This window comes from Haliotis rubra, unplaced genomic scaffold, assembly GCF_003918875.1.
Source record: "Haliotis rubra isolate DU_JTF1 unplaced genomic scaffold, ASM391887v1 Scf414, whole genome shotgun sequence".
NCBI lineage: Eukaryota > Metazoa > Mollusca > Gastropoda > Lepetellida > Haliotidae > Haliotis > Haliotis rubra.
In genome coordinates, this window is record NW_025767096.1 from 178,678 (window position 1) to 200,247 (window position 21,570).

The 21,570-nt window shown below is 42.0% G+C and overlaps 1 protein-coding gene across 1 annotated transcript in view; it reads left to right on the forward strand.

Annotated features, from left to right (window-relative positions):
• Positions 1 to 16,947: 16,947 nt before the first annotated feature.
• The window catches only part of LOC124288270, a 109,420-nt gene continuing 104,797 nt past the window's right edge, over positions 16,948 to 21,570 (forward strand). Inside the window, 1 exon segment of the mRNA XM_046724782.1 lies at positions 16,948 to 17,056. The gene's annotated coding sequence lies outside the window, so the exon portion shown is untranslated.

A 21,570-nucleotide genomic window follows, 5' to 3' on the forward strand; every position in this document is an offset into this window, starting at 1 on the left:
TTTAAAGTTTATTTTGTTTCTGTTAAAGAAGAAACCAGTTAGATTCCCAAATGGTAAGATGGTGGTGTATTCTGTGTCACTGACTGCCATCAGTGCAGCAGAGCTGTATACTCGTTCCATGTTGTGTCCCCAGATTTCAGCAGTTAGGTCTCATGTGTGCCAGGTGTGAGAGACAGTGTATCATGCACGTCCCAGTGTACATACATGTATAGGTACAAGATGGGTGTCTACCATATCTCCCCATCTTCATTATATTCAGCTAAAGCGTATACCTTGTACATGCCAGTAATTTATTTTTTACACAATGGCAACCCAAGCAGTATTTAGCTATTGTCTTTGGAACTGTTTGACACCCCAAGTAGACCTTGTTGTGGACATGTCCTTACTCTCCGAGTGGACACTGTCTAGTCTGTGTCGGAGAGTGGACACTGTCTAGCCTGTGTCGGAGAGTGGACACTGTCTAGCCCACTGTGTCGGAGAGTGGACACTGTCTAGCCTGTGTCGGAGAGTGGACACTGTCTAGCCTGTGTCGGAGAGTGGACACTGTCTAGCCTGTGTCGGAGAGTGGACACTGTCTAGCCTGTGTCGGAGAGTGGACACTGTCTAGCCTGTGTCGGAGAGTGGACACTGTCTAGCCTGTGTCGGAGAGTGGACACTGTCTAGTCTGTGTCGGAAAGTGGACACTGTCTAGTCTGTGTAGATATCTCTGTAAATGTATGAATGGTTTATATGGGCTCAACTCTTGACACTGACCAGTCGCCCAACGTGGGAGGGCGCTGTGTGTGGGGAGATGGAGGGGGCAACGCATCTGACTCACAAGTATTTTTCACACATCCATTATTTTTGTACATTTAAGTGTCATACCTCTCCAATACTTCATTCAATAATTGTTATAGACAAGGTAGTAATATTATACAGTGTCACTAAAGTTGTGGACTTATTGGTGTCTAGACTGTAACTCTCTTTCACACTTTGGGATTTAAAGCAACTTTTAGTATTTGGTAAATTGATAATGAATCAGCAGACATTTTGTCAAGACATTTTTATACTATGCTATAAAATATAGAACCATTTCTTTCTAGTTCTTAACTGATATGAAGGTGAATCAAAACCCAGTCATGTTTCTTGACATATAAGATATGCATGCCTGACTGTTTTCACTGTCTTTTCACTCATTGTTGAATATTGTGAACATTATGGACTGCACAGTTAAGTATATATCAAGGAAAGATGGTCCTATTTTGTAAAGCCTACAGAATACGATGATTCTGTGATTGTGATAGACATGGAGACTGCTGCATACCAGAGGGAGATGACGCTGCTATCTGCCATCACAGGATCTGTCTGCCACCTCATATCATCCTCACGTGATGTGATCACACTTGATACGTGTTTGTGATGGATGTAGGGACACCACGTCCGTGCATCTCCGTGATCTCATGTACACTAACTGCTAGGCTTGCACATGGAGGAACCGTCGTTGCTTTGAGCTGTTGCAGAGTTGTTGATGAGCTTATTAGTCACATTTTATTTTTGGGGGAGAATGGTGATGTGAAATCACATCTCTCTAATTGTTCAGTTTCTGTGACACATTGGTTAAAAACAGGTGGGTTGGTTGAGTCATCAGAGGAAACATAGGGGGGATAATGGCCCAGTTGGTCCAGCAAGGTTTAAAGTTACAGAAAAATTGAAAATATTAGTGTGAAAAATGTCAGACATTCAAATGGCTGAAAACCAAGTCGTTTTCTTTCTTACGTGAGATTTGGACTTGTGATGTAGACTTTAAACTCATGAGTGGTCAAATGAGTGAAAAGGGTTTTCAGAATTCAGAGAGACACTGTAAGTTTGAGAAATTCTGTGGCCCTACATGAACATGTTTGTTCAGTTTTATCTACATTTTGGGCAAAATCAGCTTGGTTCCTGTCTAAAATATCAGACTAAATGTTGAAAGCCTCAACCTTTTGGACACATTTGGACCCTACTGATATGTTTAATGTTGTTAAATGTTCTTGACATGGAATAGTGGAAACAAGCAAAGTCCAATTCTCATTCATACAAATATGTTTCATGACTTTTTCACTGATTAATGTAAAGGTTTTCCTCACTTCTAAAATTATGCTTTTCTCATGGACTTAAAAGGGCTGTGTTCATCCCCTCATCCTTTCCTGAGGACAAAGCTACACCCAGTAGGTATTACAGAAGCATCTACTACTTAAGGATATCTTTTACATAGGTTAAGGGCTGGTTTTGCTCAAGTCAGTTCAGCCTAGTTTTGTTACACAGCTGTTTGTTACATAAACAGGTCATTATTAGGATATATACTGAGGGAAAGAAATAAGGGAACATCGCTTCATCACAATGTTCCTGTTTTTTCTCAGATTTTCACCCACAATGCAATACAAAGTTTGTGAAGAAACCTGGAAAAAACCCAAAGGAGCACTTGATCTTTCATGTGTTCCCATGTTTGTTTCCCTCAGTATGTCAGTGTTTGAATTCAGAGATATGTGTTCAGTGTAGTAAGAAAGCACATTGGTTGTTTAGATGGTGTTAGAGTAATTGAATATACCAACAACTACAGCACTTTGATATGGCAGTGGCACATGCTGTTGGTTTACATGTACACAATAGATTGTAGTCTTGATGTTAACATCTGAAAGCTGAATTCTGAAGAAAAACAGGAATTAGTATGAAATCAGATACACTGAGAATATTTGTATTAAATGTCTAGATAACTATAACTGAACGAATTGAATTATATCACATGGGATATAAATATTGACAGTTTTGTTATTATTTGCTGTTGTAGGCTATTGTTACATTACGTATCCCCTACACATCACATGGATGTTGTCCGCATGTAGGCAGGGACACAAGCAGTAGTAGTGACACACTGCGTTTAAGTGACACTGTGTTTCCATTTTGTTGCACATCTTCCCCCAGTTTTTATTAAGCAAGAAAACAAACAGTTGTCCCATTTTATGGTCAGCTAGAAAGAAAACAGTCGTCTGTGTAGCATTATTCTTTGACAACAGAATTATGAATACAGTTGATTCTACAGTTAAAGAATTTCTCACATTGTCTCGTCATTTTTACAGAGGACAAATCCAAAAAAAAGTGCCTGTTTTTTTAATTGAAATAGCCACACCTTTGAAAGCTTTTGTTTTCATTTCAGGAAACTCATGAAATAAGAGAATAATTAACCAGTGTTGTTGTACCACTATGGTGATAAATGAAGCCATAAACAACATCCAGGTGATACTGATAGCATTGCTCACTGAAATGTAGAACAATGTGCTTTGTGTTCCTTGTCCCTTACTGCTGTGTGTATAGAAGATGTTCCTCCACCTCTGAGAGATGATACGACCATGTATTGCACAGTTGTATCTCGGCATCCTCAGTTCCCTGCTCTGGACATCCTGATCTTATGTCGTGGGCAAACCTAGCACACTACTCACAATCATCAGGGATTTTCATTTACAGTCAAATTCAGAGAACAAAATTCAGTTGGTATGGTCATAATGAATATTTAGTGGTTTAAGGTATGTTATTTGAATCTTTGAAATGTGCCTTTTCTTTCTGGACAAGTCCTCATGGAAAGTCAAGGGGAAACTTGTGAATATCATTGTAAGGCAGAGTGTTATTCTGATTGAAACTTGAAACACTTTATTGTGGCTTTGTATCTGAAATTTGCTATTCTAATTAACAATAACATTATTGCCATGGTATAGCTGAGGGCTCCTTATATGCAACACTTATATCTTCAGTTGACTATACTGTGCTCTGCCTATACATTTTCTCATCTGAACAGTCTATGCATACCAACATGATACCTTCTTAGTCTAGCTAGAATTCATATTAAGTATAGTGCGGAACCAGCACTACAGATGTGTAACAAATGAGTAGTGTGTTAGGGATTGTTCCATGTTGTCCTTTCAGTGTTTAGCAAGTGAATTTTGGTGTTATCGGTTGCTACTTTATTCCTCCAACCCAAACTCATCTCACCCTTCTGTCACAGAAGTTTAATGTCGCCCCTCTTTCTCACAGAGGAAGTCACTTCACCCTTCTGTACCAGAGGTCTTCTGTCAGTGCTTCAACTGAACCTTATGTCACAGGACCTCATTTCATCCTTCCGTCACAGAGGACTTTATCCTCACCCTTTACCCACAGCACTTCATCTCACCCTTCTGTCACAGAGGGCTTGATTTCACCCTCCCATAGCAGAGGACTCATTTAACCCCTCGTGTCAGGGGGATCTTTCATTTATGTGTGATAATGCATCTAATGACAGAAACAGGTTGGATAGATTGGTGACAATTTTGTATTGTTTCTTGGTGTCAGATCCTTGTTACTGAATTTATCAGATTTTATTCATCAGTTGTAATATATGGTGGTGTGGTTATCAATAAAATATCTTTGCAATAAAACATGTCTCCTTTTTCCTTCTAAACAAACGACTTCAATGTGATAAAGACAAAACAGCAGAAAGGAGTTTAAGTAGGTATAGTAGTTTGAGTAAAAGAATGGATTGTGGTGCAACCTGACAGTGGACAAAGGACAGCGGTTGTCAGCTATGGTACATCAGGCAAAGGACAGCGGTTGTCAGCTATGGTACATCAGGCAAAGGACAGCGGTTGTCAGCTATGGTACATCAGGCAAAGGACAAGCGGTTGTCAGCTATGGTACATCAGGCAAAGGACAGCGGTTGTCAGCTATGGTACATCAGGCAAAGGACAGCAGTTGTCAGCTATGGTACATCAGGCAAAGGACAGGACAGCTATGGTACATCAGGCAAAGGACAGCGGTGGTCAGTATGGTCAGCAAAGGATGGTACATTAGGCAAAGGACAGCGGTTGTCAGCTATGGTACATCAGGCAAAGGACAGCGGTTGTCAGCTATGGTCAGGCAAAGGACAGCAGTTGTCAGCTATGGTACATTAGGCAAAGTACAATGGTTGTCAGTCAGCATCAGGCATGGTACATCAGGCAAAGGACAGCGGTTGTCAGCTATGGTACATCAGGCAAAGGACAGTTGTTGTCAGCTATGGTACATTAGGCAAAGGACAGCGGTTGTCAGCTATGGTACATCACATCAGGCAGGCAAAGGACAGCGGTTGTCAGCTATGGTACATGGCAGCTATGGTAATGGTTGTCAGCCATGGTACATCAGGCAAAGGACAGCGGTTGTCAGCATCACATCAGGCAAAGGACAGCAGTTGTCAGCTATGGTACATCAGGCAAAGTACAATGGTTGTCAGCCATGGTACATCAGGCAAAGGACAGCGGTTGTCAGCTATGGTACATTAGGCAAAGGACAGCGGTTGTCAGCTATGGTACATCAGGCAAAGGACAGCGGTTGTCAGCTATGGTACATCAGGCAAAGGACAGCGGTTGTCAGCTATGGTACATTAGGCAAAGTACAATGGTTGTCAGCCATGGTACATCAGGCAAAGGACAGCGGTTGTCAGCTATGGTACATCAGGCAAAGGACAAGCTATGGTACATCAGGCAAAGGGACAGCGGTCAGCTATGGTACATCAGGCAAAGGACAGCGGTTTTCAGCTATGGTACAACTTGCAAAGGACAACGGTTGTCAGCCATGGTACAACATGCAAAGGACAATGGTTGTCAGCTATGGTACATCAGGCAAAGGACAGCGGTTGTCAGCTATGGTACATCAGGCAAAGGACAGCGTTGTCAGCTATGGTACATCAGGCAAAGGACAGCGGTTGTCAGCTATGGTACATCAGGCAAAGGACAGCGGTTGTCAGCTATGGTACATTAGGCAAAGGACAGCGGTTGTCAGCTATGGTACATCAGGCAAAGGACAGCGGTTGTCAGCTATGGTACAACTTGCAAAGGACAGCGGTTGTCAGCCATGGTACAACATGCAAAGGACAATGGTTGTCAGCCATGGTACAACATGCAAAGGACAGCCATTGAGGAAATGGAGCCTGGTTGTAGCCAGTACATCTGACATCAACAAGGCAGACCTGAGGATGATCTCACATTGTGCCACCCATCTAAACACTAATTACAAGCACACTAAGCAGCTACTGGGACCCATGACTGAAGTACCCGAAACCTGTTTCAGTTGGCAGTCACATCCAGATCAAGGGAATCTATTTGCCCTTTGCCAGAGAAACAAAACATAATTCTTTAAAGTGTGAATCAAATATAAGTTGCATTTCCACTGTGCATTGCTCATACAGTATGTCGTCTTCTCTCATGTTTGCCAACAAAATAATAATGTCAGGTTGATTGTAATAGTGAGGTAACTGCATTCTACAGGTGATGTCAACATCTTTTTGATATTATTACAGAGTTTAGAGAACTCAGTCATTCACTCTAATGATTCACAATAATTACTCTTCTCTTACAATATCAAAATTTGGATTTTTTTAATCCTACCGACTTAAATGTTGAGACAGACACTTACAAAAATTGAAGTCTTTCAATTTTATTTTTATTTTTATTTCGACCACCGACCCTAGGTTGTTGTTTTTAATCCGTAAACCAATTAATTAAAAAAAACGGCCTTAAAATAACACCAAAGGACAAAATGCTAACTATTGTAAGCTGTTACCAAAACTTAAACAGGATGGGTGGGTGTCCGAAGAATCGGACTACCCGCCATACGGCAATGTGCACTGATTATGACATCACCATTAACTGCAATGGCGTTTAACACATGAATAGAGAATGGGTATGGCGTAGAACCAGTCGACAGTTACTTTAAGTTGTTTTGTTACTTTCGTTCGCAATGACGACGAAACTAAGAGCGAGAGGGTATTCTGTACTGTCGCTTTATCGGGGCCTAAGAAAGGAATATTTTAGCAACGCGTCTCGTCCAAAAAAATTTATTATGACTCGGTGACTGCCTTGTGCACACGTGTGCACATGCACGCACGCACACACTGCTCTAAACAGATAGTCCCTATGCGATTTCTTAAAATCTTTCGATGCGTTTTGTTTGACAACCTAAATCCTATACATGGTGTTCATGTATTTAGCAGGTAATTAGCATAATTACACAGACAGTAATTAGCATATAATTACACAAAGTAACGACTTCGCTACGTTCACAGATTTAAAATTCACTGTGAGGTGGAACGAATTGGTTTCATAGCATGTATTCATGTTGCTGAAATAACTACACGTTCCTTCAGGGTAACCCAGCTATGGAATGATAATGGACATCGATGAAAACATCTGTGTAACACGAATTCCAACAAATAGGATGACAAGACACTGTTGTCTGCCACGTGTTGCTTGGTCCAGATGTAGACTTGTGATTTCGGCGTCATGGGGCGTCTTTCCGCTCCCAGCGCCATGCTATAGGAAAATGAACAATGAGTCAGTTCAGGTGAGTCAACTGTGTTCGTCTACGTCAACATAATCATTCTTCAGTAAATAACACTTACAATGAGCGTTTTTGTTTGTTTTGTTTTGTTTTGTTTATTTGTCTCGGCCGCCTGCTGTATATCTTAGTCGAAATGCATATAACGAACTTCGGATATAACGAACATAAATTAGTAAACTTTAGTTTATTTAAATCTAATCATGGCATATCAAACACTGGATACACGTGGGTGCCAGGCGTACATGTGTTCCAGGTTGATGAGCATCTGTCTAACACATCACAGATACATTACACTGACACAGAACTATCCAGTCCTTGTCTACCATCAAACCCAAAGGCAGGCAGGGTATCTGTACTACCATCTTTCAACGTCTTTTGACGCAACATGGGGGTCGAACCACCGACTATCCGCCCACCGAGCAGACGACCTATCCACTACACAACGGGGGAAGTGCGTTTCGTTTAGCAATATTCCAGCAATATAACGGCGGGGGACACCAGAAATGGACTCACACATTGTACCCATGAGGGGGATCGAACCCGGGTGTTCGGCGTGACGAGCGAACGCTATAACAACTAGACTACCCCACTGCTCCCACAACACAACGGAGGCGTTGCATTGATAACTATAGCTACTATTTCAGCGTACTCTTCCAAGAATCGGTTTGAATAACAAAATCGTTTTCTTTTATTGTAATGTCCCGAACCATCTTCAATACGGGATGCACACAGGCAGAATGACGTATGTGCCCACTGGTGTTTAACAGTACATATCTGTCGAAAGGTGATAGACCTGTGACTTCTCATTGAATACCCGAGACTTTCAGTCACACACGTGTGTCGCATGTCGATACAGACAAACCGACCACACAATCTGTGATTGATCGGTCTAGTTCCCCTTCCCCGTCACGTGTTCTGAAGGGGTGCCCTTGGAATGACAGATTGCGTTATGTTCCGTTTCATCAAGGGCGACTTCAAACAACGATGTTGACAAAAAAAACTGTATGACTCATGGTTTCTGTTTAAGCTGGCATCTGAGAAGACGACTGTGACATGGTGTCTCGTACCTTTGGGAGCAATGAAAGCAATGCGGCGTTGTAATAATTAATATCCCAACAAAATCAATTTTCACAATCCGATATTCCCGCGGTCTGTAAGATAGTCGTAGATACAGTATTACTACATAGTACGCACCAACAACAACTGAAGTAAGTATCTGTTTCAGGACCCGTTTCAACAACCGCCGTGAAGATCCGGGTTAGAATTGGTCTGCATCAACCCATGCTTGTCGAAAAGGCGACTAACGGGATCGGGATCGGCTCGCTGACTTGGTTGACGTCAACCCCCCAAAAAAGAAAAAACACCTTGAACCTTGAACCCTTGTTAACCTTAAAGCCTAATCCTGTGTACGCTCACAACGTCCATAAACCAGACGTATCCAGTAGCAATAAACGTTGTTATATATATGAATTAGGGCAATCGCAAAAACAAAGATACGTCATTAATGACTAATACTGTCTGACATTTAACTGCCAGAAACACCACCTTTAGTCATAGTCCCCCTGGTACACCATAGCCAGCATCATCAGGGTCGACCCAGCTTATTGTTGAAGAGAGATATTAATAATTGAATGTCGTTTGGCTATTGCAGGAAGGACGTCAAGACGTATATATTGGAGGGCCATTGCAGGAAGGGTGTCAACACGTATATATTGGAGGGCTATCGTAGGAAGGGTGTCAACACGTATATATTGGAGGGCTATCGTAGGAAGGGTGTCAAGACGTATACATTGGAGGGCTATTGCAGGAAGGATGTCAACACGTATATATTGGAGGGCTATTGCAGCAAGGATGTCAACACGTATATATTGGAGGGCTATTGCAGGAAGGGTGTCAACACGTATATATTGGAGGGCTATTGCAGGAAGGGTGTCAACACGTATATATTGTAGGGCTATTGCAGGAAGGATGTCAACACGTATATATTGGAGGGCTATTGCAGCAAGGATGTCAACACGTATATATTGGAGGGCTATTGCAGGAAGGGTGTCAACACGTATATATTGTAGGGCTATTGCAGGAAGGGTGTCAACACGTATATATTGCTGGGCTATTGCAGGAAGGATGTCAACACGTATATATTGGAGGGCTATTGCAGGAAGGATGTCAAGACGTATATATTGGAGGGCTATTGCAGGAAGGATGTCAAGACGTATATATTGGAGGGCTATTGCAGGAAGGATGTCAACACGTATATATTGCTGGGCTATTGCAGGAAGGATGTCAACACGTATATATTGCTGGGCTATTGCAGGAAGGATGTCAACACATATATATTGCTGGGCTCTTGCAGCAAGGATGTCAAGACGTATATATTGTAGGGCTATTGCAGGAAGGATGTCAACACGTATATATTAGAGAGCTATTGCAGGAAGGATGTCAACACATATATATTGCTGGGCTCTTGCAGGAAGGGTGTCAAGACGTATATATTGGAGGGCTATTGCAGGAAGGGTGTCAAGACGTATATATTGGAGGGCTATTGCAGGAAGGATGTCAACACGTATATATTGGAGGGCTATTGCAGGAAGGATGTCAAGACGTAGATATTGGTGGGCTTTTATAGGAAGGATGTCAACACTATGAAAATAGCCCGGGTTACGGGAGGTATGTTCTTTTTAACAGGGTAGCTGCAGTTAGACAAAGATGTCCCATTCAGACACGGTATAGTGAGTCCGACTTAGTGCCTAGATACCATTTTCTGGTAGCAGAAGAAGCAGAAGATACAGTGGAAGCAGAACCTGAAAAAGAGAGATATGGAGAAGGAGAATAGCTGAAAAAAGTAATGGAAACACAAAACGCAGTGGAAGCACAGAAAGTAATGGATGGTTAAGAAGGAAAAGAAACAGAGGAAGTTTTGAAAGCAAAGGAAGATAAGACTGAAGGAAAAGAAACACTGGAAGCCGGGGGTAAAGAAGCAGAAGAAGGGAAAGAAAGGAGCGGAATCTGAAACGGGGGAAATGAGTGAAAATAAAAATAGAAGTAGGGGAGACGGGGTGCCTGGTCAGAGGTCTCAGATTCGACCCGAGCAGGTGCAGCATGCAAGTCTACTGGTTACATTTGGACAGGGTCTCTACCATCGTAGGCGAGTTGGCTTCACTGTTCTGTGGGCGTTCTGTGTCCCTCATTCCAGGAGAATGAGACATGTATCCAGACCAGTATCGGCACAGACTGATTTTGCTGGGATCGGTTGTCTGATCGACAGCTTCGTCGAGTTAATGTGCAGCGTGAACAGCAGCCTTGCAAAGTCCTTCCTTGGATGAGGTCACCAGGACCAGAGACATATAATAGATGGTCTCTGCCTGGACTAAACATTGAAACAGGCTTTCTCTTGGCTGTTCAGGACCCATCACTTCCCATCCACCAATGTGTACTTTTTCATCCAACTGTAATATTAAATGTGGATTATGCATTGAATTAGATGGGAGGCTGTCCAACACCTTGTCAGTGGATGCCTAACATTGGCCTAAATACATTATCTCAAGCAACGTGACACCATCATTTTGTAACCGCCTTCGCCATGCATGTGGTTTTGACTCAGAGGCCCATCCTTGGTTCGACGAAGAATATGTAGATGGCGTCATGGAAAATTATAATCATACACATAATTTTAATAGGCCCGTAGACAGCCTCAGATGTATAGAGGCAATCAAAGGTGAAGCTGCTCATTGTTCTCGGTGCTTTAATTAGGTCTTGTGCATCCCATCTGTTCACTGACATTGGGAAAGTTCCTAGGAACACATCCCTTCTGACACTCAGGGAAATGCAGACGGCTGCGGTGTAAGGAATTCTCCGAATACTTGTTGGTGGGTTCGACCAAGAGTGTGTGTGTATGATTGGGGTGTGGGTGTGGGTGTGGGTCCATCTTGTTCTGTGGAGCTGGGGGAGGGGGATAGGAAAAGAACAGCAATTCTGTACACATGCACTGGGGAGTGTGTGTCAGCAGAAAATATTATGCTTAAACATTATGGGAGGGTGTGTGTGCATAACATTTAGGGGGGGAGGGGGTCACTCACATTGTACATGCTTCTCCATCATATCACACACACACGCACACACGCACGCACGCACGCACACACAGACTATGACCGATCCCTTAAAGTCAACCCTCTTGTCATACAGACTTGTGGTGGTCACTTTGAATCTTTAAGCATATATCTGAACAGACAGACAGACAGACAGGTTTTATTTAGTAGTTAAGGCCCAGTGGCCCAAAGTACAATTGAAGATGCACAATTTCAACTATTGGTCAGGTGACATGAAATTATAGTTTTACATGCGATTTACGGATGGACATCAAATGTTTTATGTAAATGGCAACAGATTTGATAATATCAGCATTATTAGAATTAAGTACATTATATATCGTTTGTGGGGTATCATTAGAGCATTTTAAATACTTCTTTCGGCAGGCAGATAAGGCATCACAGACTAATAATAAATGGTGTTCGTCTTCAGTTTTACCAGAAGAACAATAAGAACATGATAAATCTTCCAATGTATTATTATCTTTTCTAAAACATTGAATTTTTAAGGCATGTAGAGAGATTCTAAATTTACAAAAAAATTCTTAAAAGGGACTTATCATTAAGAACACTGGTATATTTTTCAGGTCCGAACATCGATTTACATTGTGAATAATGACTAGGAAAACTGGATGAATTTACTGATGCGTACCAATTCTGAACATAAATATCTTTTATCCGTTGTTTAAATGTTGACAAAAATATTTTTATATCACCAACATCTTGCTTAAACCAAGCATAAGAAAACCCACTTGAAAATAACATATTTCTCACATCTGAAGCCCATGAATGTTTTCCACAATTATCTAGTGATAACAATAGTTGATAGCTTTGGTGGGGGTAGCGATAATCAGGCATTCTTATAAGCTTAATCCAGTATCTAATAACTCTCATTTGACCTTCAATATGCATGTTATAGCGTCCTGTTTCGCCAGGTATGGCATTACTGGAAGCAAATTTACCTACTGTAAGAAATCTTTTAAAATATGATGCATGGACAATTTCAATGGCTTTGAAATATACTGAGTCAAAAATGAAACTTCACATTCTTTCTTCAGGGCACTATCAAAGAACAAGAGATGGTAAGATGGTTAAATTGTTATTATTTCATTGCTGAGATATGTGTGATGTACTCGATACACTGACAGTGCCATAATCAGTTCCATTAGGCTACACCGCCGTTCCAAAACATGGGTATACAGAATGTCAAGTCACAAGAATAAAAATGCGAAATTTCTCAGTTCAATATCGTGTATGGCCGCCCCGCGCATTCACCACTGCCAAACACCGTCTCCTCATCGACTGCCTGATGCTTGTGAACACGTGGTTGGGGATTCTGCGCCATTGCTCTTGCAAGGCAGCGCCAAGTTCCTGCAAATTCTGAGGTTGGTTCCTAAGACCACGAAGCCTTCTCCCAAGTGCATCCCAAACGTCCTATTGGATTAAGGTCAGGGGACCTCGATGGCCAGTCCATGACGTTGATTCCAGCGTTTTGAAGAAAATTTCGTGTCAACATCGCGGTATGCGGCCGAGCATTATCATGCTGGAACTGTAGACCTGGGCCATGAGCCGCCATGAAAGGAACGAGTTCAGGTGTGAGCACCTGGTCACGGTAAGCAGCAGCTGTGAGGTTTCCACGGATGACCAGAAGTCGGGAACGGTTGTTCCCACAGAAAGCACCACACACCATGCAACTTTTGCCCCCGAATCTGTCGACTTCCTGTACACAACATTGGGCATACCGTTCACGACGTCGTCTCCAGACTCTATGCCTGCCGTCCGCGAATCTGAGGGTAAACCTGGATTCATCGCTAAAGACGACTCGATTCCAGTCTCGGAGGTGACGTTGGGCCCACAGCAGACGTTGACGTGACGTTGATGAAACGGCGTCAATATTGGCCCACGATATGGACGTCGAGAATGGAGATTGGCATCCCGCAACCGATTTCGAATGGTCTGTGAGGACAGTCGACCTCTAAACATCTCAGCCCTGGTTCGTGTAGCCGGCAGAAATCTGTCACGTAGGTGACGTAGGACGATTTGACGGTCTTCTGCTCTTGACGTCACACGTGGACGACCCGACCTTGGGCGATCAGAAGTGGTGCCAGTTTGTTGTAGACGACCTCGCAAGTCATACACAGTACGACGGCTGCATCCCATTGCTCTTGCGACGTCAATAACTGATCTTCCCGCTTGCAACATGCCAACGGCACGTTCACGTTGTACATTTGACAATCGTGGCATTTCAAGTGCCGTTAGAACTGTGGTTTAAAAGTGTTTTTTTCAATTCTTGAGGCCAATGCAAACACGTGCATATGAAGAAAACTTCGATGCGAAGATCACGTGATCGACTGCACGTGCAAAACCTGATTTGGCTCTAACGTCATTTGCACGACGAATGGGTTGGTTTGAGTGGGTATTGCTAACGTTTTTCTAGAGTCGAAAGATAGGGATCCAATTTCGGATACATAGATGTATCATCAGAGAAAAATTATTCATTATTTTTCAAATTACATTTTGTGAAGTTTCAAAGTACATAGTTTGCTCCCGTATAATTTCTGACCCGTATAACAAAATTGGTGCTATTTTAGTGTAAAAAAGTAAGCAAGCAGAATCAAATAAAATAAACTTATTAACTTTAAAAAGTTTGAAAATAGAAAATAATGCCTTCTTAGCTTGTGCTGCAAGGGTTTTACATGCCATGGACCAAATTAATCGGCTGGAAAATAAAAGACCCAAATATTTATAATATGAAACAGCATTATATCTGAACATGAAACAGCATTATATCTGAACATGAAACAGGTGAAGCGGTTGTAAATCAATCCACCCCGTTTATTGTCTCATATTGGTGGTGGGGTAGCCTAGTGGTTCAAGCGTTCGCTCGTCACGCCGAAGACCCGGGTTCGATTCCCCACATGATATTGCTAGAATATTCCTAAAAGTGGCGTTAAGCCATACTCACTCATTACAGCATTAGGAATCAAACATAGTGAAAATGTCTTCATGACAATACATCCTGTCCACACTCCGGATCACTGTGGAGGATCACTGTGTTGGGTCACTGTGGAGGGTCACTGGTTCACTGTGGAGGATCACTGTGTTGGATCACTGTGTTGGGTCACTGTGGAGGGTCACTGTGTTGGATCACTGTGTTGGATCACTGCGGAGGATCACTGTGTTGGGTCACTGTGGAGGATCACTGTGTTGGGTCACTGTGTTGGGTCACTGTGGAGGATCACTGTGTTGGGTCACTGTGGAGGGTCACTGTGTTGAAGTGGGGTCACTGTGTTGGATCACTATGGAGGATCACTGTGTTGGATCACTGTATTGGGCTTGTCTCGTGATATAAAAGAACAGTTCAGAGAAGCCTTAACCCGACTAACTCTACACAAATGTAAACCGGTTGGTGCCTGATTAATCAATATTTCAAATCTTGGTTCGTTTCGCCTTCGCGTAGCAGACTGCAGATCTAAGTCATGTACGGCACAAATAACTCCGTATGAGACGGGTAATTAAATAAAGTCGGTTGATAACATTCAATTTCTCAGGTTTCACTATCAACAATATATGGTATTAATGGTTATGAAATATATATGAACTTGTTTTGACACAATTTGTTATACTTAAAATAATATATTTGTAAATAATTAATGGACATTTTACCTTTCGTTTAGCCCTCGAATAGGATATTCGTCCGTGGGAAAGTTTATCCCTAAGTCATTTACCGTTCAGCTAAGACTATGCACATTTGACATAATGGTTTCTCTTCATTTGAAACGTTCATTAACCTCTCGTGAGCTGTGACCTTCAGATATATCTCTTTCGCAATAGTAATGTACATTTTACCGCATTGATCAACTCTTGTTCATTGTAGAAACCATAATAGTGTGTGACTTGAATTGGAACAAAACAAACAAACAGCTGCGTTTTGGTGTACAGTTTTGTTAAGATTTCGACAATGTTCACCGAGTTTCATCGTTTATTGAACTCATGACAATAATCATTTCAATGTTACAAATGTGTTTTACAATCTGTTCATGTATAAACAGTACCTTTAAACAGTATGGAATATTTTGCAAAATCAAGTTAAGAACAGTTGACTGAAGTAAGTGGCTACATTTGCACAAGTGAGTCTAAACTTTTGATGGGTAGTATATATACCTGAGAGATAGTGGACTATGAATACTGTATACAATACGACAAATTCATACAGAAATTTGGTAAACGCTTGACGGGATTCAGAAATATATTGATGTACGAGTTAATCTGTAACTAAAATTCTGGGAAGACACTGGGCATTACAATAAACTAACTAGCCAATTCAACAGCATCAAGTTGTCTTTCGCAAGACAGTAGAACAGTGGCAACATCTCACCCAAAACGACAGATATTTAAAAAGTCGATTGATCAATACTATTTTCTCATGTTTCGATATAAGCGATATATAATGATTACGAACTATCTGTATTGTTTTGACACAATTATTCGTGTTTTAAATCTTCTTTTTTTTCATATGTGTCTAAAATGACGTCCACCAAAGGTAGCGAGTCGTATTTGTTTGATCATGTAACTGGCGCTACATTCACAATAGAGTGAGTGAGTTAAGATTGTAAGTCACATCGGCAGTATTTCAGCCATATCGTGAGTGAGTGAGTTTAGTTTTACGCCACACTCAGCAATATTCCAGCTACATGGCATCGGTCTGTAAATAATCGAGTCTGGACCAGACGATCCAGTGATCAGCAACATGAGCATCGATCTGCGCAAATGGGAACCGATGACATGTGTCAACCAAGTCAGCGAGCCTGACCACCCGATCCCGTTAGTCGCCTCTTACGACAAGCATGGTTACTGACGATCAATATTCTAACCCGGACCTTCACGGGTACCATGTCGTGACTATAGTGTTGTTATCACATGTACTGCAGGCTGTGTAAACACTATAGCATTAACCTCTGTAGTTTACAGTGCCGTGTTTATTTACGAGTGTAGTATTAATAGACATGACATTAGATAACACCGTACATCCCTTTTTTTCATGTTCTTATTCTTTACAAAGCATAAAGCATGTAGATAATATATTACACTTTTATTAAATGATTAAATATCCGATTTCAAATTGTTTCTTGAGAACTTAATTTAGATTGTTTCGTTTTAACAGAAATTTGCTACTGCAGCGTAAAAATTTGCTCCTTGGTTTTTATAAAGGAGAGAGAAATGGATGCATTCTGGCATAAATATTTTTACATCCATAGGATACATGTCTACTCATAAATAGAAAGATAATACCACGTTTTTTGTACCCTAATGATGATGCTCAACTTTTTCAGCTTTGTCATAAAGAAAAATGTTGCATGGTTACCAGGACGTAACAACAGATTTTCTTGTAACGTCATTATTATGGTCCGAAGACTTCGGTCTAAGGGAGACAACGCCTTTCAAGACCTTGTAAATTACGTCCCCCTGATTCAATGTTATTATACAAGAGGGCGCTGCATGACCTGCTTGCACAGGGGAATTTGTAGGAAAGTGGCTAAATTTCATTGATTTGCAAGTCTTCGACGGGTCTACGGCTGTGGAACAGGGAATGGATGCTCCATGTTGTTGAGGTATGCATAGCAAATAAGAATGTTGTGTTTGTGTATTTCCACGCGGTGTGACCAGTGACGAAACGCTGGTGGGTGTCCGTGTTCAGGTGTAAACAAGTACAGTACGAGAAACAGATGCAGACCGAGGTTGTGAATCTCTGGCTACGTGAATGTCGGTGTAGCTATCACGCGCGCTGCTGCATCAACCATAATACACAGAATGTATGTTGTCAAGTTGCAGAAACAGGAATCTGTGTTGATGTTGAGCTTCATCCACCACAGAACACGCACTCATTGGAACCAGTGTCAGGTGTTGGTGATTGTTACCTGAAGAGCTGATCTCATTAACCAGCGTTACACGTGTAATCCCATAAACAATCAACAATCGTAGCAGGTCACGATTGTTTGTGTTTGTATACAGGTTTATAAGTAGTTCAGGGTTTGGGGCCAAGCATTGTATGCGTTTTATTCATACACACAGAGTTGATCGCATTCAACACGATAAAGAGAAAGTTCTATAATTTTTATAATTTTATCAATTATAGACTAATTCTAATTTAGATGAATGGATATGATGAAATGTCCAAAGAGAGATGTTTTAATTCTTGTATACTGTTTAAGTACTGTTGATCTCTAAGAGAGATGTTTTAATTCTTGTATACTGTTTAAGTACTGTTGATCTCTAAGAGAGATGTTTTAATTCTTGTATACTGTTTAAGTACTGTTGATCTCTAAGAGAGATGTTTTAATTCTTGTATACTGTTTAAGTACTGTTGATCTCTAAGAGAGATGTTTTAATTCTTGTATACTGTTTAAGTACTGTTGATCTCTAAGAGAGATGTTTTAATTCTTGTATACTGTTTAAGTACTGTTGATCTCTAAGAGAGATGTTTTAATTCTTGTATACTGTTTAAGTACTGTTGATCTCTGAAGCAGTGGGCATGACATGTATCAAGGGTCAGTGAATGTATTGTGGACATGGTTGACCTCCCATCATCAAGATGTTTTTTTGCCTGAATGAAGCTCAGTCACAGGAGGGTTGCAAATTATAGTTAACCAAAACAACCCTTGTGGATAATAGTTGACACATTGGAAGGATTGTATGATATTAATGAGAAACATGTAATCAGTTATAGGCATAAATACCAGGCACATTTCTGTGTTAGTAAAATTTAGCATCACCATTGGCTCCAGGCTAGTAATCATGTGGACAAGTTAATTTGAAGGAATAGTTTTGTTGAATTTTATACCTCTTCTCTAAAGTTGTAGAATATGAATTCATTCAGAGGCATGTACATGGTGTAGATATTTTCACTATTTCAGCAATAAGGTGATAAACAACTCTTATGCTGAAGTATTTTATTACAACAAAAGATACATAATAGAGGATAAGGTTTCTGTTTTAATTTTAGTATGAAATTGCAAAATACGCAGCCATATTTTGTTCATTCCAGATTCTAAAAACATTATTGCTGTCAACTGTAAAACTAGGTCATTTACTGTTATGACTGCGGCTAGAATGCACTTTACCGGGCGCAGCCCTCGCTGCTCCCTTTACGATCCTTAGGGTAAGGGTATGCCACCCTTTACGATCCTTAGGTTTAGGGTTAGGCACCCTTTACGATCCTTAGGGTTAGGGTTAGGGAACCCCAGCAGCGCTAATTAATCTGAAAAAGTGCGCCCGGTAAAGTGCAGTACTCCCATGACTGCAAATGGTTAGCATGATAATAGTCTGACACAGTTCATTCATCTTTGTATAATTTAATCAGAACTTTTGTTGTTTTGCCCACATGTGTGTATGCAACCTGTACAAGGATAGGATGTGTGCTCATGTAGTATTTTAAACATAAGAGGTCATAAAGCACTAGGCAACAAAGGTAATTCCAAAGGTTGCTCTGAACTGGAGATATTCTACCTTTGAAAAAATTACTGCAACGGTGCGATGGCAGCAGCTTCAAGTTTTATGCCCCTGGGGACTGAAAAGAAACAGGCAAACATGACATAGTGCTCCCTATAGGAAATCCTTTTATTTGTGATATATATATATCATCATCCTGATGTGTGTCACAACCCTATACATGTAGGCCAACACCAGGTATCATCCTCCTGATGTGTGTCACCACCCTATACATGTAGGCCAACACCAGGTATCATCCTCCTGATGTGTGTCACAACCCTATACATGTAGGCCAACACCAGGTATCATCCTCCTGATGTGTGTCACCACCCTATACATGTAGGCTGACACCAGGTATCATCCTTCTGATGTGTGTCACCACCCTATACATGTAGGCCAACACCAGGTATCATCCTCCTGATGTGTGTCACCACCCTATACATGTAGGCCAACACCAGGTATCATCCTCCTGATGTGTCACCACCTGATGTGTGTCACAACCCTACCACCCTATACATGTAGGCCAACACCAGGTATCATCCTCCTGATGTGTGTCACCACCCTATACATGTAGGCCAACACCAGGTATCATCCTCCTGATGTGTGTCACCACCCTATACATGTAGGCCAACACCAGGTATCATCCTCCTGATGTGTGTCACCACCCTATACATGTAGGCCAACACCAGGTATCATCCTCCTGATGTGTGTCACCACACTATACATGTAGGCCAACACCAGGTATCATCCTCCTGATGTGTGTCACCACCCCTATACATGTAGGCCAACACCAGGTATCATCCTCCTGATGTGTGTCACCACCCTATACATGTAGGCCAACACCAGGTATCATCCTCCTGATGTGTGTCACAACGCTATACTGAGGTGTGTCATCCTCCTGATGTGTGTCACCCTATACATGTAGGCCAACACCAGGTATCATCCTCCTGATGTGTGTCACCACCCTATACATGTAGGCCAACACCAGGTATCATCCTCCTGATGTGTGTCACCACCCTATACATGTAGGCCAACACCAGGTATCATCCTTCTGATGTGTGTCACCACCCTATACATGTAGGCTGACACCAGGTATCATCCTCCTGATGTGTGTCACCACCCTATACATGTAGGCCAACACCAGGTATCATCCTCCTGATGTGTGTCACCACCCTATACATGTAGGCCAACACCAGGTATCATCCTCCTGATGTGTGTCACCACCCTATACATGTAGGCCAACACCAGTATCATCCTCCTGATGTGTGTCACCACCCTATACAGGCCAGGTATCATCCTCCTGATGTGTGTCACAACCCTATACATGTAGGCCAACACCAGGTATCATCCTCCTGATGTGTGTCACAACCCTATACATGTAGGCCAACACCAGGTATCATCCTCCTGATGTGTGTCACCACCCTATACATGTAGGCCAACACCAGGTATCATCCTCCTGATGTGTGTCACCACCCTATACATGTAGGCCAACACCAGGTATCATCCTCCTGATGTGTGTCACCACCCTATACATGTAGGCTGACACCAGGTATCATCCTCCTGATGTGTGTCACCACCCTATACATGTAGGCCAACACCAGGTATCATCCTCCTGATGTGTGTCACCACCCTATACATGTAGGCCAACACCAGGTATCATCCTCCTGATGTGTGTCACCACCCTATACATGTAGGCCAACACCAGGTATCATCCTCCTGATGTGTGTCACCACACTATACATGTAGGCCAACACCAGGTATCATCCTCCTGATGTGTGTCACCACCCTATACATGTAGGCCAACACCAGGTATCATCCTTCTGATGTGTGTCACCACCCTATACATGTAGGCTGACACCAGGTATCATCCTCCTGATGTGTGTCACCACCCTATACATGTAGCACCAGGTATCATCCTCCTGATGTGTGTCACCACGCTATACATGTAGGCCAACACCAGGTATCATCCTCCTGATGTGTGTCACCACACTATACATGTAGGCCAACACCAGGTATCATCCTCCTGATGTGTGTCACCACCCTATACATGTAGGCCAACACCAGGTATCATCCTTCTGATGTGTGTCACCACCCTATACATGTAGGCCAACACCAGGTATCATCCTTCTGATGTGTGTCACCACACTATACATGTAGGCCAACACCAGGTATCATCCTTCTGATGTGTGTCACCACCCTATACATGTAGGCTGACACCAGGTATCATCCTCCTGATGTGTGTCACCACCCTATACATGTAGGCCAACACCAGGTATCATCCTCCTGATGTGTGTCACCACGCTATACATGTAGGCCAACACCAGGTATCATCCTTCTGATGTGTGTCACCACGCTATACATGTAGGCCAACACCAGGTATCATCATCCTTGTTGTATGCAGTGTAATGCGATGAGTAATTTCACACTGATTGATATCATGGTGATGAACAAGAAGAACTACTTGGGCTTCAATCTCATCTTTCTGCTATATCCACCAGTGTCAGCCCTGTATGGTGTGAGTTGTTTACAACAGTCCACAAATATAATCCTGGAAAGGTTATGCAGCCTGCATACTATCATCTGCATCTGCCAAAGTGCAACGTGGTGATGGATGGCTTAACCACTACTGGAGGTGCAG